The 17,787-nt window shown below is 40.4% G+C and overlaps 1 protein-coding gene across 2 annotated transcripts in view; it reads right to left on the reverse strand.

The window, feature by feature from the left end:
* Nucleotides 1-17,787, reverse strand: part of TUBGCP3 (tubulin gamma complex component 3) — a 317,898-nt gene that overhangs the window by 224,371 nt on the left and 75,740 nt on the right. The gene's annotated exons all lie outside the window — the stretch shown is intronic.

A 17,787-nucleotide genomic window follows, 5' to 3' on the forward strand; every position in this document is an offset into this window, starting at 1 on the left:
AACTGGGAATTGTAAAACTGCTATAATTAAAAGGAAGCTATAGAAAAAAGGCAACCATTTAGCAATGAGTGAAGAGAGAAAACATATATACCGCGAAAAAGCGCTACTGTGTCTAGGGACAGGAAAGGAAAACTATTGAAAGAGAAACTAATTACACAGTTGTTAGCAAGGAGAACATAAGACGCAGTGCACAGTGGTCTGGAGGGAACAGAGAGGGTCAATGAAACAGATTGGAAGTACAGGCCCGGAGATTCGAATGAAGGTGACACACACAAACCACAAGAGGATTCAAGAGTGGAACCCAGAAAGCAAGGAAAAGATGAATAAGAAGCCGAGGGAGGAGGCGAAAGAGGATTTTGTTCTGAGGAGTGGAATGGGAGTGAGGAAGTAACAGAAGAGCAGAAGAGGGGGACCAATAGCACAGGCCAGGATATTAATATTATATATGGATATTAAAAGACTTACAACCGTGCTTTAAACATATGGTAAAATGCATATTTTAAGAGTGGTAAGTAAGAGGCATAAAAACAGGCAAGTTCTGTGTTACAAGCATAATGCCTCACTGATAACATCAACAGCTTCCAAAGGTAAGGAGAAAGGGAAGGTCAATCACACGCGACCACCAACATAACATGATTGATCCATTCCATGATGAAAGATGTGGCTACTTCCACTCGTGGAGAAAGGGAGTTTAGGGGTTGTGGAGAAGACAAGTGTTCAGGAAGGCTGGACCCGAATCAGCTATTAAACACCCCCACCCCTCTGTTCTCTATCGACTATAAATGATAATAGGTACCTCAATAATGCATAATGTATACGGCATGCCATGCACATCTTCCCAAACAGTATGGGCGTGAGTCCACTTCAACCCATTAGCCAACTCGAGTGAATCAGCAATCAACAAACTGAATTAAACAATTTTACCAGACACAGGTCTGACTGTAAGACTTGGAACATCTGCAATTTTTTTCTTCTTTGGTACTTTCATTCCTAAAAAGAATTGTGGCACTAAGTGTCCCCATGTTTAACTTTAGGTATAGGGTAGTGCACAACTATGTTAGCATGCTGAATTAATTCAAAACTGTAATAGGTTTGATTTTCACAAGAAGAGAGAGTTGAGAAGGTGCTCAATTGAGAGCCTCACCCTCAAAATCTGCTTGGAGGCAAAACAAATCAACACATATATTCCCCACTAAGCACATATTTAATGTTTATTGTTTATAGACAAATATTATTATTATAGTATAATAACATGAGGGTCAAGCTGACAACAATGAAAAATTGAAAATCTTTCTCGACGTTTTATCTGCAGCCTATACCTGTAGGTGTCAAGTTTTAGCATTCCTCTCAACTACAAGAGTGTGGTAGTAGTTATGTCTTTCTCTCCGATTTAATTTTTTTTTATTTTTAAATTTGAGGGGTATGCAATTGTAAAAATCACATGCAAGGAAACTGAAAAAACAAACTGTGCTGAATGTAAGCCAATGCACTGCCAGGTACACCTATATACAAGCATGAAATCAAAGACCCACTCCCTGAACTCTTAACACCAGTTGGTAGTGATGTGGGGCTGACTTCTTAAATGAACCATAGCTCGGACCCTCAACTATCTATGCTGCACCTAAAAAAATCCGACTTCAGACAGTGTTGGTCACCTATCATTTTAAAACAAAATGCCCTCACGACCTTGCTAGCATATTCAAACTAGTGTCTCGCCCTTCCTCAGCCTGAGTAACAGCAAATATAATATTTTGTAGTTGGATAAAGGTCGCACTACTTCCCCTGGCTCATAGGTAGAATCACATAATGAAGTACACAGACTCAGGTCATGTGTATTTTTTGTGTTGCTAAGCGTTTTGTTATCCCAAGATGTGATGGGAAACATTATAACAATTGTTTTCATTCACTACACATTACAATTTTTGGATGGTACCATTGAAGAGGGATGGGTCAGTTAAATGATAGAACTCTAAAAGGGCTAAATTAACCAGGTGAAGAAGCCAAACATAAGGATGTTCTCACTCCTCTCATTACACCTTTTCTTTCCCACAGCCTTTGCCTGCTTCCAGCCTTCCCAGACATGCAACTTCCTTTAGCAAATAAAATTTGACCAATACCTTGCTAACATGGTCATAACATTGGATACATAGCTCCACAACATGCTGAACTTTGAAACACTAACATCGGACATAATAACAATAGAAAGTCATTCAATTTCTTATAACAAACAGAAAATCCAATTGTTTCAGAAATTATTCTGAGAAAATATTTCAATGATAACAATTGAGATAGCTTCTCCAACTCAGTCTACTTCTTCCCATGTCCAACACCTATTCATCCCAGCACAAAGCATGCTGAGGCTGCCTTTTCATGGTGTGTTGATTACGGTACAAGTCCTGTAAACGAGATCCTACTGTGGAAGCCTAAGATATTCGAGTAACTTGATGCCCTTCTTGACACCGTTCCTACTTTTACACCTTGCATTATTGTTGCCAACTATTACACACTCGGCAACAGTTTTTCCCCTAACTATTCTATGACCATTCTTAGAATAATGCCATCATCACCTACACACACGGCAAGACTCTCAATCTCACTCTTTAGACATTCATGCTAAACCTCTTCTTCCTAACTCTCCTTCCGTTATAGATATTAAGGAGTTAATTTTTAAGTATAAGAATAAGATAAGCAAAGAAGCAAATAAATTATTGATTTAGATTTACTTTCTCCAATGCGCTATGCTGTGTTTGTAAGAGAAAATATATTAGGCATGGTTAGATAAAGACATGTTAGAAGAGTTCATCGAAGCTCCTTTATTGTGCAATATTGTGTCAAATTTTCTTCAGCTTTGGGGCAAGTGTTCAAGATTCTGTATGAAGTAACTTTTCACATTTTTAAATAACAATGACAGTACAGGGTATACCCTATCAATACTTGTGGCGCCCCGCAGCACGTACAAACACATTCTCACCATGATTCTTCCACACCTAGGGGGGCTCACTCATTACAAATATTACCCCTGTGCTCACCACAAAATGGCATAAAAAAAGCTGACAGAGAAACATGCAAAATATGTAGAATTTGATATGGTGTATTCATGTCATTGACTACTACAAGTATTGCCATGGATTGGCAACCGACGCCAATTGCCGACCTGTGTAGTTTTCACAATTAAAACCAAATAAAGAAAAATATTTTAAAAACTTACTATATCATCATGCTGTAAATTTATGATTAGGTCAATTACAAAAGAAGTAAACAGTAGACCGTGTCTCTTGCCCCCAAAAAAGAAGCAATGCATGAATGTTAAACAAGTTAATATGGCTGCAAACACCTGAAGGGTAGTTTTTTTTGGGCAGAATGAATAAGCAAATTTGTCAGTCGTTTATGAGACATGGCAGACAGCTCAGCTTTATCCTGCCTTTCAGGGCACCTACAGGCAGCCTGCCTCCGTAATCTTGTCTTTGCAGGCCAAAATTATTTCACTGTAAAAGTGCCTTTTGCATAGGCCTTGTAATTTTCTACATCAACTCAGACACTACACAAATGTTAAGAAACTGAATTTAAAAGTACAAAATACTGTTGCAGGTACAAGAAGAGATTAGCTAAAACTCTCTATTAACAATATAGAAGTGGACACGTTTCTACGGATGGGCAAACAAGAAAACTATAAAGTTCATAATCCTACAAGGTAACCATGTTTTAAAGTTTGCTTTAATTTGCTCAACAATGGCATCAATTCTAGATATAGAGAGAAGGTTAATGTAAAAGAAGGTAGCATGCGAGAGTGGAGGAAGTGGAAGAGCAGAGGGACTGTAAGAGCTCATTAGCTTAGGATGGATGCAAGCATGCATGAGGCAGTTGGGAGCAGCAGGACTAGTCAAGGGACTACAGGTGGAGCAAGTAGAGCGCAAAGGGATGAGGATAAAAGTGTAGAGAGGGGGTAAGTGCTTAAAGAAGGGTTGAGAGCACAAAGTGTGAGAGAGCAGGGATAAGATGGTAGGAAAGCGAAATACAGCCATGTGGGAAAGAGGGCCGAAGGGATCAAGAAAGCAAAGGCGGAAAACAGATTAAAGTGGGGTGCAGAAAGAGTCAACACAGGAAGCAGGAAACAGAGCCTCTATAGGCAGGGGAGAAGGACGAGTAGGGGCTGAGAAAGGAGGTGGGTGTGCAGAACCACAGGGAGGGTGGCAAAAGTGCAGAAGATAAAGAGCACAGTGAGGGAGGCCACGATCATGGAGGAGAGCAGTGTTCTTAAAAGGGAGGACAGTGTTCAGCTAGAGGGGCAACAGCATTGATTTTGGGGTCCACAAAGAGGAGGGTGTGAAATTGTGGATGACGTAGAGAATGGTACATTGTGGTATGGGTTTGGGAGTGTGGATGGGGGTTAAAAGATGGACAATAATCAGAGGGTGTGCAAAGTCGGGCAGGATCAGAGTACAGCTTAAGAGTAACTGGGACTGGAGGCCAACGTCTGAAAAAGCCAGTCAATCAAACATTCAACATCATGATTTAGGAACTTGCTGCAATCAAAAAATTACAATGATGCGGCCAAAACTCAAAATATGTTGAAAGATAGGTCATTACGTACATATCTAACATTATTCAAGCTTCAGCCATCTTTTTTTTAAAAGATTGAATTGGACCAAACTCATTGAGCCTATCTAAATTACTCGTAACGTAGCAAAGGAAGGTCTATCAAAATTGTGTTTTGGTACGGATACCATATCATTTCAAACAAACTGATAGTGTCATAAAACTGGCAATGAATTGAAAACCGCCCCCACTTACCCTAGGGAAGTTAAAGTAACTTACAATGCTGTCTGAATTTTAAAGCTAACAATCTGGCATCGTTAACATGCCATGTGCTCACACAATAAGATTGGGTCGAAGCAGAATCATCTAGGTTGTTATGACTAGAAACAATCTATGGTAACCTCAAGAGGAAATCCTCCTATGCAATCAAATAAAGTTGAAGAAATATCTGAGTTTGTGACATCTCTGTCAAGCAACTATGGGTTAAACTTAAAAAAAAGTTTGTCTTCGGATGTCTAATTCATTAGTGGGATCAAAACAGGTCACACCTGGTAATCTGGAGAACTGGATCGTTGCTCAAAGTACAACCGCTAATATGCACAAAAACTGCAAGAAGTCACATTAGAAAATACTCCAAACTGCCACACACCACGCAACACAAAGATAGAGTAGTATTCTTCTTCCGCACTTTTTAAAGATCTGCCATTTTTAAATGAGATTCCCCAACGAATTATTTGTAAAAACTTTGCAGAGTGAGTGTGCTTTGGTCCATACACATGAAGAAAAAGTCTGATTGGCATATCTGGGTTGGAAAGGAAACAGTCTGTGTGGCATAAACATGTGAGGTGCAATGTGGTTATGCACAACCCCACTACAACCCAACCCCCCCAATGAGGGACTTTAAAAAAAAAATATTTAAAAAACGGCTCTGGGGTCAGCAAACCAACCTGAACTGCTGTAGGCTCAAGAATAGGCGAGACTGAATACTTCTAATACATTGAATATCCTGCTTCTAATATCAGTAAAAGAGCTGTGAAATATGCTTTGTTTTGGGAAGTAACTAGTCCAAGAAGCGTCCTTAAATGTGTTTATTACTGAGCTTCAGTTACACCCATCCAACCCTTGAAAGGGCATCCACTTCCTCAAGGTTCTGAAACATCCAGCCTCTCTATGGAATTCAGCCAGCACATAACTATATAATCACAACACAACATATCTCCTTTTCTAAAAATGGGAAAACAAAATGATCTAACTATACAACAATGTGCAAGGCATTTCACATTATTAGAATTTGTCTATGCAAAATTAGACAACTAGACAAACGTGTAAGAAAATGCTACATTAATAGAAATTGACACTTTCATCTCAGTTACGTTTTACGTTATTTACAAATTAATTTATAAACATAGGGCCCGATTTAGATCTTGGTGGTTGGAGTACTCCCTCACAAACGTGACAGACACCCCATTTGCCGTATTATGATCTCCATAGGATTCAACGGGATCGTAATACGGGGGATGGGATATCCATCACATTTGTGATGGAGTATTTCCCTCTGCTAGGATCTAAATCAGGCCCATAGTCTTTGAGTCCTTCTCTTTATACGTACTCCATAACACTCCTCAGTTAAGGAGAAAGTGATGCACAAGTCACTATGCACTGTCATGCTAGTGTTTGCATTTTTTTTCCCATCCAGATGCGACGCTCCAAGTCATTACACTTCGTCACTGTCCTTGTGTTTCACTTCCTTCTTCCGACCAAACCGCGTTACCCTTCACTTTTTTTAAATGTATTTATTTATTTTTTTAAAGGAGATAACCACTTGGAAGAACCCCTTCTTCAAATCGAACCCAAATACACTTACACAATCACTGCTTTTGATTATACAATGCTTTACTCAAGCTGTCATTATGTCTTTCCAGATATTTTTTTACATATTGCACTTTCAGTTTTTGCTCTGTCCATCTCCAAATGCACACCCTCTACATCAACGTAGGAGTACCCCTTGTACACGCTATACCATCCTTGAGCAAAAACAATGGAGTATCTCCTGTAATAGAAGGTGACATTTTTATAGCTCCACAGCATGTTCCCTCTTACAATCAAGTTCACTCCCCACTGCCAACTGTACACCCTCCTGATTTAAACGCTCAACCAGATCATATTCCCAGGGATGGTAAACTGCAGTTCTATGATGTTTTATAACCTTTATTTCCCAAAAACCACTGGAATTCCTCTGCTTTAATTTGTGGACCATTGTCAGGCACAACCTATTCAGTACACCCTTCTCTTCTAAAGATTTCTTCACAAAAAGTTGGTATGTTTGATGCATTAATCTCTTTCATGAATGCTACTTCAGGCCACTAGGAAATGTAGTCTACCAACACCACAACATACTTCCGTTCCACACCCTTTCAACTGAATGAGCCTGGGGATAGACATCTATTCCCAGCCTTTGCCATGCTTTTTTGAGAGCCTGTTGACTCCATTGGAGTCTTATTAGCGGAATGAGATTCATCATTGCACGTACAAGCAATGCAGTCTCACGTGTGCCTTTCAATTTCTTTATCCAAACCTGGCCACCAGAAATCTATGCAAGCTCTCCTCTTCATGGCCAACATTCCTACATGTCTCTTGTGCAACACCTCCTATAATCTAGGACATACCATAGTGGGCACCCCAATCTTTCACACCTCCCGACCATTTCTTCTAAAAGAGAAAATTCAGATCATACTACTTTATATTCGTACACTTTCATCTTTCCAGATTAGCTTGCCCAATAGCCTAAGATAAGCATGGTATAAGTAGTTGCAGATTCTTATCCACTGACAACCCTTTTCTCTATTCCCTCCTCAGAAATGCAACTCCTACATGATTCCTCCACATCAGTAATTACCCAGTCATCATCATGTGCACAACCTTCATCAAGTATAAGTACACAAACAGTCTACATTTACATTTTCGGTACCTGGCACAAAAAATTATACTCCTGCAACAATACAACCATTTGGCAATCCTACGAGCTGATGTTCCTTCTCCCTTGGTGAAAAATACATTTATTAGGGGTTTGTGGTCAGTTTGTAGCTCAAATGCAGTGCCCCATACATAGGTCTTACAATGTTGCACACCACACCAACATGCGAACACCACCTCCTCTATCATACAATAGGTGTTTTCAGCTCCCCTCAGCGTCCAGGATCCGAACGCGACTACCTTCCTTGGTTACTCTTCCTTTGCATCAACACTTCTCTAGGACCATATGGATTGCCAACCACAATAATAATGGTTTTGTCGATCAAAAGGCTTCAAGACCACAGCTTTAACAATGGATTGATTGATGGTTTCAAAGATTGGCTTACACTCACTCACTCTTACTTCACCCCTTTTTTCCCCATTAATAGACAACACATGACCTTATCCAAAAATGCTCCACAAACTTGGAGCAGTATTCAACTATACCAAGAAAAGAACGGAGCTCCTTCTCATTAGTAGGTGAAGGTGCTTTTTTGATATCCTCCACCAATTTCATCTTGAGTTTTATGCCATCCCATGACAGTGCTTCTGATACTCCGCTTCGCTCACTCCAAACTTGCACTTTTCAATGCTGGCCGTCAATCCCACACATTCTAACCTTTCTAACACTACATTCAGACCCCAATCATGATGTTCCGTATCAGAACTCCACAAAAAATGTTGCCATACATTAGCAACACCCATCATCACACCTTGCATCACTCCCTGGAAAACTGGTGATGCAGATGTTAAACCAAACGGCATACGCACAAATTACAAGGTTTCAGGTGTTTCGATTTAGGATGCAAGTGCACTTGATGGTACGCACTTGACAGATCTAGAGATGTAAAATATTTGCCATCTCATTTTCATGGGTGTTTCATTAATGTGTGGAAAGGAGGTGTTAGTCAAACCAGATATACTCAATAAGGTCCCTCAAATCCAAGCATCTCTGTAATTTTCCATTAGACCCTCTTGCCAACACAGTTGGACTAAGCCATTCATACGGCTCAATGGCATGAGATGCACACAGCCAATCAAATTCACCTTTCAACTGTGTACCTTGGGAAAACTGTGCTCCTATAATATGAAGTAATGGTCACATTTTTTTCAAGCACCTCCAACTGCTCAGCAAATAATGTGGGATGCTTACAACTTCACATATCTTTCTCACATAAATCAGTGAGTAACACCTGATCAGAGTGGTTTGGCTCAATATCATACTCAAAGCCTTTTGTTCTCAACCACCTGAACAATGCTTTCCTATTTTCATCAACATACACCTTGCCTTTCGCTGACCTGTTCTTATATTGCAGTGCACCATTTAAACATCCTGCTACAGGGAACTTCACCCCATAATAATCCTCAGGCGTTACGTCTGAGGGAATCAACATGCAATCCTTCAGTTTTCCCCGGATGACTATCGATCAAGGAATATGGCAAGCAAGAATCATCTCAGACAGAAATCTCACAACCATAAATCTTTATCACACATTTCGTAGGATAATACATCGGACGCTGCTTCATGCTTTGTACTCCTATACTGAAAGCACACACTTTTTTCCTTTACAAACTGTGCTTTCACAAACATTCTGCAACTGCATCCTTTTTGAGTTTTGTGCATTAACTGTACAATATCTTATCACACTTTTGTCTCAACTAGTGGCATTCTTTTACTTATCTATATGTGTTCTCCATGCAATGAGCTATCCTAATAGTGTTAGCAAAGGAAGGCACTTTCAATTTATGGGGCTCTTATAATCTCTTTTTGTAAATCTTCAACTTTATGCATCATTGCTAATGCTCTGAGAACAGAATCATATTGCTATATACTTCTCCCCGATAACTGGGCATGGGAAATAATGTACCCCTTCCTACTACAAAACTCCTCTTTTTGCCAAATTTTGACCCCAACGCTTTGATAGCATCCATAGATTCATCATCAGGCACCTCATCTGCATCGAATACAATATCTCTATTGCCATCTTGATTCACTAGAATAGGTAAAGTTTTTAACACTTTCCTTCCCACCCGAATTATGTTTCAATATGGCCAGCTTACATTTGGCAACAAACACATCCCCACTTACTGCCTCCAATTAAGATTTTAATGAGTCCTCCAATCCTCCCAAAACATAATAGGAAGTCCTGAGCTCTGCAAAAACACGAGAGGCCCTGTAATAAACTGTACATCCATGACGGAACACCATAGAAATACCAAATTAAAATAAGGTAGTCACCATCGTCAAAGCTACTAAAATTAAAATAAAGTAGTCACCATTGACGAAATGATGTGTAACACAATCAAGAAGGTTCGATTGAGTTGTTATGCACAAGTACCAAGCTGCTTCAACTGTTACAATAATCCGAGTCCTCTTTCTATACTCATGCGAACTTCACAAGCTAGAAATACTTCATGTTTCCGAATCCAATGGGAGGACTTACTTGAGAGAACTGCATGCTTGTGAGTCTCAAAACCAATCCAGCTAAACTGCACACTCCCGCTAGGTATGTGCTGGTGTCACGATCGGACTTCAAGTCAGGTACGTGCTGGCAGCTTTAAATTACTGGCAGGTTCCACCTCCACAGCCACACACGACCGCCTACGCACACACGTGGTAAAAGACACGATGTTAGGTTTGTTGGCGCCATCTCATGCGCAAGACACAAGAGATGGCAAGTTCAGTTAGAGCAGTCTCCAATGTGGGGAGCAACACGAGGATCAGAATTCTCTGCTCATGTATACTGTTTTCTGCACTTACTAAAGAAGAAAACGATGCCACTCCTGGGGGTCACAGAAAGCGAGGGACGCCTTACACATTCACACAAATGGAAAACTCAGGCTCATGCTGCAATCCATTGCACAATCCAAGAACCGTTGGACATACCCTCAGTTTTTTTTCTTGAATCCGAAGGTCCTAAATGCTGCACCAACAGCTTAAATCCAAGTAAAAACCCTCAGACCCCACTAAACCTGCCTGTTGCTAGAGTTGTCTCAGCAAACTTTGCATTATGATAAAGGATATACATTCAGGTAACTCTCAGGGGGGGCTGGATCAGCAGACTTGCGTAGCAGACACGTATGCCATCCTCATCACCCATCTTGGGAAGAAACCGGTCCAAAAAGATTAAGTAAATTCGTTTACTGCTGCTCTTCAGTTACAACCATTCAACCCCTGGCAGGTTGTCCACTTCCACAAGGTTCTGAACATCCAGCCTCCTCATGGAACACTTATAGCACATAATTACATATTTAAAACAAAACATTTTGGAGCTCACAGGTCCTGGGTGTTGAACGTGTTGAAGTGTCATGTTGCAAATACGAGGCTGTTGTGTCTTTTCAGTAACATAATTCAAAAGCACTTTCTTACTGCAATATTTCTCTTACACAGACACCCATTTGTCTTGCTCATGCAGGTAGCACGGCAGCCCTGCAACAAGAACGTGTGGCCTCCCTGAGCTCAAGAGATATGGATTTGAGAAGACTGATTTATGAACTTAGCGAGGGTATGCATGTAGAGGATACACGATACCTTTTGGGGAGGTGAATAGGCAAAAAGAACTGGCATTCTCCCCTCACATTCCAATGATGGGGTCCAGAGAAGATTCAATGAATTAAGTCTGACTTCTTACACTAAGGTTTTCATGTTTCCAGGGTGGGCCAGGGAAAGGAGGATGACTGTCTGAAGGCAATTAAAAGGCTTCAAAAACATTGCCACTGATAGTCGAGTTACTTCTGTAATGGACCTACCACACAGTAGGGAGAATATGTTGGGGTCTTGTACAAGAAGAAAATATAAGACTTGCACAGAGTTTTTGAAAGCAGTAAGACAGACCAACCACGCTCTTGACTCGGTCAACTCCGATTAGGAAGATTAGTGAAAGCTTCCTGCTACTAACTTGCAACTCTAATCTTGCACTAGAATTTCATACAATGAGTATCAGTACCAACAACAGGCCTCTCTTTCAGTCCCAGTAAGAAACAGATTTGTTGTACAGATTTTAGTGGCAACCAGCAACCAATTGTGCTCTCACCTGGAGGAGTGAACTACTCAAACTGCTCTGTTGATAAGTACATGTTCTCACCCCAACCCCCCATAATCCCATGTTTAATCCAAGTGTGCTGAACAAGTGTTCATACCCAGTGGGACTGTTTTCCTGAAGAGTGAATGTCCCACTAGACAAATACCTGCTCACTAAACTAAGTAACCGTATGGGCTGGATTTTGTTGGTTCCATGTACAGAATATCCAAGAAATGCTGCAAGAAGCAGCTGGGGCCCCGTCTGCAAGTATCAAGAATCTGCAAAACTGCTGAGCCTTCAACTTCATTACCAGAGTGAGGAAAGTGTCTGTGGCTCCATTTCAAAGATGGAAATATGCACCAGCCAAAAAGACAGCTCACTGTGCTCTAGATCACCTTGTCTTTGTCAGATTCAGCAACTAGCTTGTGACTCTTTATTCATTAGTGGAGAACTGGCCTCCAGTGGTTGCTCTGGAACACACTCTGTCGAAGACTACTGGTAGATGTCAGCAGTTTCTTTAAACTCTTAATATTTGATCTTCCTAACAAATTTTGGTATTAGTGTTCTGACATTACATTTTACTTCTTACTAAACCAGCTTAGGAATTCTGTGTGCTTTGGCGTCTCAAAATCAATATTGTATTCCTCCTGCCAAACACTTTATACACTTTCTCCAAGGTAGGCCGGAAGCTAGTGCATTCAAAGCTAGTGGTGATCCTACAATTCCTCTCCAAAAGTTGCTTTAACTTAGCAAAGCACTATATTGCTCATTTTGTGGATCCAGTTTCTCACAGCACATATTGCAGAAATGGCTCGAATGCTTTGCAATAAAAATGTATACATTTCCGTGAAACATATCAGGGCCATCCCTAAATCTGAAGAGAACCTGGACTCACAAGCAAAATACATCAATCAGCCCTTATATCGGATCTCACCACGTCATACAAGTCAGACATAGTTCCCTAGACTACAGAACCTAGAATCAACTTGTCAACAGCACACAGTGGAGTCCACAATATACATCAATAAGGGTGCTGCAAGACAGTGACCTGTGCTGGAAATGTAGTAAACATAAAGGCTTTCATGTTCTTCATGTGTGGTACTACCTCAATACCAACTCTGGCAGTGTCCACACAATACTCACTTTACAGTGGAAGTTAACATTTTTGAATCCTTTACAACATACTTAAAAGGTAAAGGGCAGTAATCGTTTGACAATAATAAAACAATTTGATTTTTCCTAAGCAAAAAGAAGGTAAAGAATGTTGAAATCTCCCAAATCTCTTTCTGAACATGACTGGTCTATCTATATGTGATATTAAAAATATAGGAACTAATTTGATGTTTGAGAAGCTCAAGGTACCTTTTCTCAGGCATCTTTTATGACAGGAGTTCTTAACCTGTGGTCCGGCAGACACCGTCTGAGTCCACGATGCCTACTCAGGTGGCCTGTGAATGCTTATGAAATAATATTATTTAACAGATTAATAAGGTGTATATAACTAAAGACGCACAAGTGAAAATTTTAAAACAATCTGTAAATCTGAAGGAATTTGAAATTACAGACTAAAGTTTAAGTTGGCATTCCCATATTGATTTGTGGGATCAAGTGTGCTAGCGCAGGTGTTCCAGTAAAAATTAAGTGTTTATATATTTTGAATGATAAAGTTTAAGTAGAAAATTAAACAGAAAAATAATGCACGCATTTGGAAATGTGATTACGAACAATGGCCACCAATGTTAACGAAATGTACTAATCAATGATTAATACTTATGAAATATTCAATATGTTAGACTAATGCAGTAATATGTGACATTTTGAGAGTTATGAAGAATGCTTTAGCTTTATTGATTGTAGGCCTTACCTTAGCGAGTGTCTTGACCTATTTTGCAAGTCCTCATGTAAAAGCTGTATTTCTTAGCGTTTAGTAAAAATGCTGACCAAGTGAATTAAGCTGTGAAATGTCTATTGTATTGTTTAAATGTGCTCGTAACGGAAGCTTTTTGTGTGAACCAGCTACTAGGAGATGATTTTCTTGCGAATGCAACATTTTATATGTAATGTGTGTGAGACTGACTTTCCCAGGACAAGAACAATGAAGATACTGACTAGAGTAGAAGCTGCAACAATATTGTTACCCGACAAGCCAGATGATGAAGACATCGCAAGACGAACCAATCGACAATATGAGAACGGAGAAATATTAGAATTCATAGATTTAGGATAATAGTTTTATTGGACAGATTGTGAACATACAATTAACTGAACAATAGGGAATTAGAGGAAGAAGATGGACACATTCATTCCGACATTCTGAGAGAAGACAGTCATTCTACCCACATTTCCTGACTGAAAGGTTATTACTTTCTTATGCGTCTTTACTAGAGACGTGCTTGACTTTAATGCTTAATGATTTTGCCCATATTTTCCTGACTGAGAGCCTGATGTCTCGCTCATCGACTGATGTCCTGAGGACGAAGACTGATTCTGCTTTGCTGATCCATACTAAAAATAGGTATACACCGAAATGTGATTATTATGCATATTTGCTATTCCTTTCTAGGCACCAACTGCGCTGTTTTGTCTATGGCTCTACCATAGTTAGATGTTTTTCCAAATTGGTGTTACGAAATTGTTTTGCATGAAGCCCAACATGCTGAAGCTAATCTGACGTTAGTTAAGGATCCAGACTTATGACAAAATAGACACTAATGCTTGATGTATTTCACTGGTGAATTTCATGTACGACATAAACCTGACGCAGCTGACTTTGCTATTAATTTGCACTGCAACTTCAGAATGTGCTGTAGTTCTAGCTTTGATTAGATTGCGTTTCTTCCGCTACTTTAGACAACCAGTGTTGTTTCTATATGCGTTTCATTTGATTTTGAGATTAATCTACAGGACTTTAGCATTGTTAGTATAGGGAAATAAACATTCTAGACTTTTACTAGAGGTGTGGTTATTCATGACTGAAAGGTCATGCTGCGTGATAATTACTGACTCCATTGATTATTGATTTTATGGATTACTATTAATTGTTGATTATTGTGCATCCAGTATTGAAGCTAAGGTAAGAACTTCATAATTGCGAGTCAAAAGGTTCATCGACCTCTTCGCGTCCCCTTGTAAGTTTACTTATTAAGGTCTGACGCGCTAACAGTTATGGTAGCAGACTGATGGTTAGTCTCCTGAAGAGTTTGCCATAGATGTCCAGTACAGAGTGATAACAGAGACGGAAAGAGATTGATGGTTCATCTCCTTGGGAGCTTATCATAGACGTACAGTATCCAGGAACAGGTCTTCCCATAGATGGTAGCAGCTTTATGGGGGGGTCCTTCTGAGAGTTTATTATTATTGAGATTTTGTTTTTCAATGATAATTGGGGAGAAAATGATATTCTCTTAAGCCTAGAAATGACTTTCCCAGATCGTGGATCCTGCTAATGGGTGTTTGAGGATGCTCCCGGCATTCTAGTGATAGAGTGAGTAAAATAGGTCGCGCTTGCACAGCTTATGCAAATCACAGGTGAATAATGAGGTTTGTGAGGATTTTAGGAGTTTGCATACTCCAAATGAAGTTGCAGTAGGAGTGTGGGTACTCCGCAGTGTGAGAGTAGGGAGGAAGTCAAACTTCATGTGTGTGGCGCTTTGTGCAAAAAAAATTGTCCATGTGGTTGTTGATGTACGGACCCTCCGTGGTCTAAGACTCCCGAGTATATTGAAAAGTGTATGAGACATTTGGTTATATGTTGTCATTTGTCTGGTTTAGTAGGTTGATCTGGCGTAGTCAACAAGTCAGTGTGTGAGTAAAAGTGGGCGAAAAAAAATCTCCACTGAGATTTGGAGAGTCCTATGTGCACCAGGTCAGAACCATTGATCAGTTGAGAGTAAAATTTGCAGGTGGAATTTTGCTTGCAAATCTGGGAGACCGAGAAAGAGAAGAGCCATCAGTCAAAAATCCATAAGGTTTCTGAAGCGATTCGGTTACCTTTCCAGTAGTAAACCAGTAGGTTTGTTTTTTTGTTTTTTGATTAGTGCTCGCAATATTTTGCATTCGTTTTGTGTGAATTGAAGTTTAGGAGGACGAAGCGCAAGACTTTGTCAGCCGCAGTACATGTGAGTGTCGGGTTAGTGAGAAGGGTCGCACGCGGATTGGCAGCCGTCTGTGAGAGGCAATTGGTTGAGAACGTGGGTGAAAGGAATCTTGGGATTAAAAGTGACTTCCTGATTTGATTTTGAATAAACAAAAAGTAGAAAAGATGAAGTTTTTTGAAGCGCTAAAGATTGCCCTAAGGGGAGATACGTTTATTACAGAGAGTGTAGGCAAGGCTACACCACCAGAAGGTACACCAGCTTACACTGTAATGGAAGAGAAGGGTGTCGCGCCATGTCTTCAGTTAAAGCAATGGTGCAAACTGACAGGGAAAGATGGGAACTTAGCGTTTCATACAAATGGGACGTTTAATTTGAGTGTTTTGGAGCATTTACGGATGGCGCTATATGAATCAACGCCCCTTCTGAGACCAGCACAATTTGAGGCATTAGCGATTTGGGAGCTAGTAGCTAGACAGCAACAGCAATTGAAATTCGAGAGGAGGATGATCAAGGTAGAAAAGACTCTAGCGGAGGCTAGATGGGATTGCGTTCAGAAGGTATGGCGAACAGAGACTTAGCAAGGAATTCAGTTGTTTCCGGCAATTACGCAAGAGAATGAGAAGGAAGGAAAGAAAGACTAGGAAGACTGATAAAAGTCTGTCTGAAAGTAAAGAGGCTAGAAAGTCCTCAACAGTAGAGGAAGAATAAGACGATGAGTTTATTGCACAGTTACTGAGAGATCGACCACCACCATATACAGTACATGAGAGTGGTCCTAGCACTTGTGTTGATCCGACAGCCCCGACACAGGTTAATGGGACAGTGAGTCTGGTGCAGGTTAATGCTAACCTGACACAGAATGCGGTGCAGAGTGGTCTTAATGTGCGAACTACTCCTGTAGTGCAGACCCAGATGCGATCGCCACAGGTGCAGAGAATTTATCCTGATGTGCCCATTATGGAAACAACTTCGAACTTAGTGGTGCCAACGGAACAGGTCTTCCCAAGACCAATATTGGTTCAGACTGAGCCGATTCAGATTTTGTTGCCTCAAGTGCAGCCGCAGGTAATGCCAAGATTTACACCAGTGGCATGGACACAGTCCAACAAGGCTCGGATGGTGAATCAGAATATGGGAGTTACCTGTTGGGTCTTATCTTATGAGCTTGCACTCTTCCGTGCACCTTGCATCGTGATGGAATGGAGATTCAATGTGAGGCAGTTGGTGGGGGAGAGCGAGGACGGAGGAAGAGCGATGTACGGAGAGGAGAGTATTCCAGTTGTTGCTGAATAAATCTATTAGAAACTTACCAGCGGTGATCTTTTCAGTGGCGATGAGTGTTGTGCAACAGCAGGACTCCCATGCGTGCCGTGAGGGCGTGATCCATGACTAGGGTTTCCATGAACCTTGTCTCAATTCATCCTCTCAGACATCGCATTCATCATTTGTGGAGGTGGATGTTACTCACAAAAGGAAATTTGCTATTTTGAGACATTGTTTGGGGACTGAAGGTCAGAAAATACTCAAACACATTCCAAAGGAGTTAGTTTTGGTAATTGAAGGGGAAGGGAATGGAATCGAAGAGGAGTATGAAACTGCTATTAAGTCATTAGATTCCCGATTTAAAAAGTGCAAAAATGTCACATTGGGGAGAGAGCAATTTTTTAAGAGTGTTCAAGTAGAAGGTGAATCAGTGTCTCTATGTCGGAGCGTTAAGGATTTTAGCTGTATCTTGTGAGTACAAAGAATTTGAAGAAGAAAGGATAAGAGATCAATTGGTAGAAAAAAAAAACAACAACAAAAAAAAGGTACAGGAAGCTTTATTATCTACACCCAATCTAATGTTACAGAAAGAAATTGAGGTAGCCACCAGAATTGAAAGCACTGTGTCCTTCATGGAACAAATGACTATCACTGACAATAAAAATCAGTCTCAGCGACATGATGTGTTCGAAATAAAAAACAAAAACAAGAAAATCGCTAAGAAAGATAGTCTCAAACAGAATATAAGCAACTTAAATGAAAGGAGAGATCCTACTAGACCTATTGAGTGCTACAGGTGTGGCAGTACGTCTCACGTTGGCAACGCTAAAATTTGTCCAGCTTTCGACAAAATGTGC

Source organism: Pleurodeles waltl, chromosome 8 (assembly GCF_031143425.1).
Source record: "Pleurodeles waltl isolate 20211129_DDA chromosome 8, aPleWal1.hap1.20221129, whole genome shotgun sequence".
Taxonomy (NCBI): domain Eukaryota; kingdom Metazoa; phylum Chordata; class Amphibia; order Caudata; family Salamandridae; genus Pleurodeles; species Pleurodeles waltl.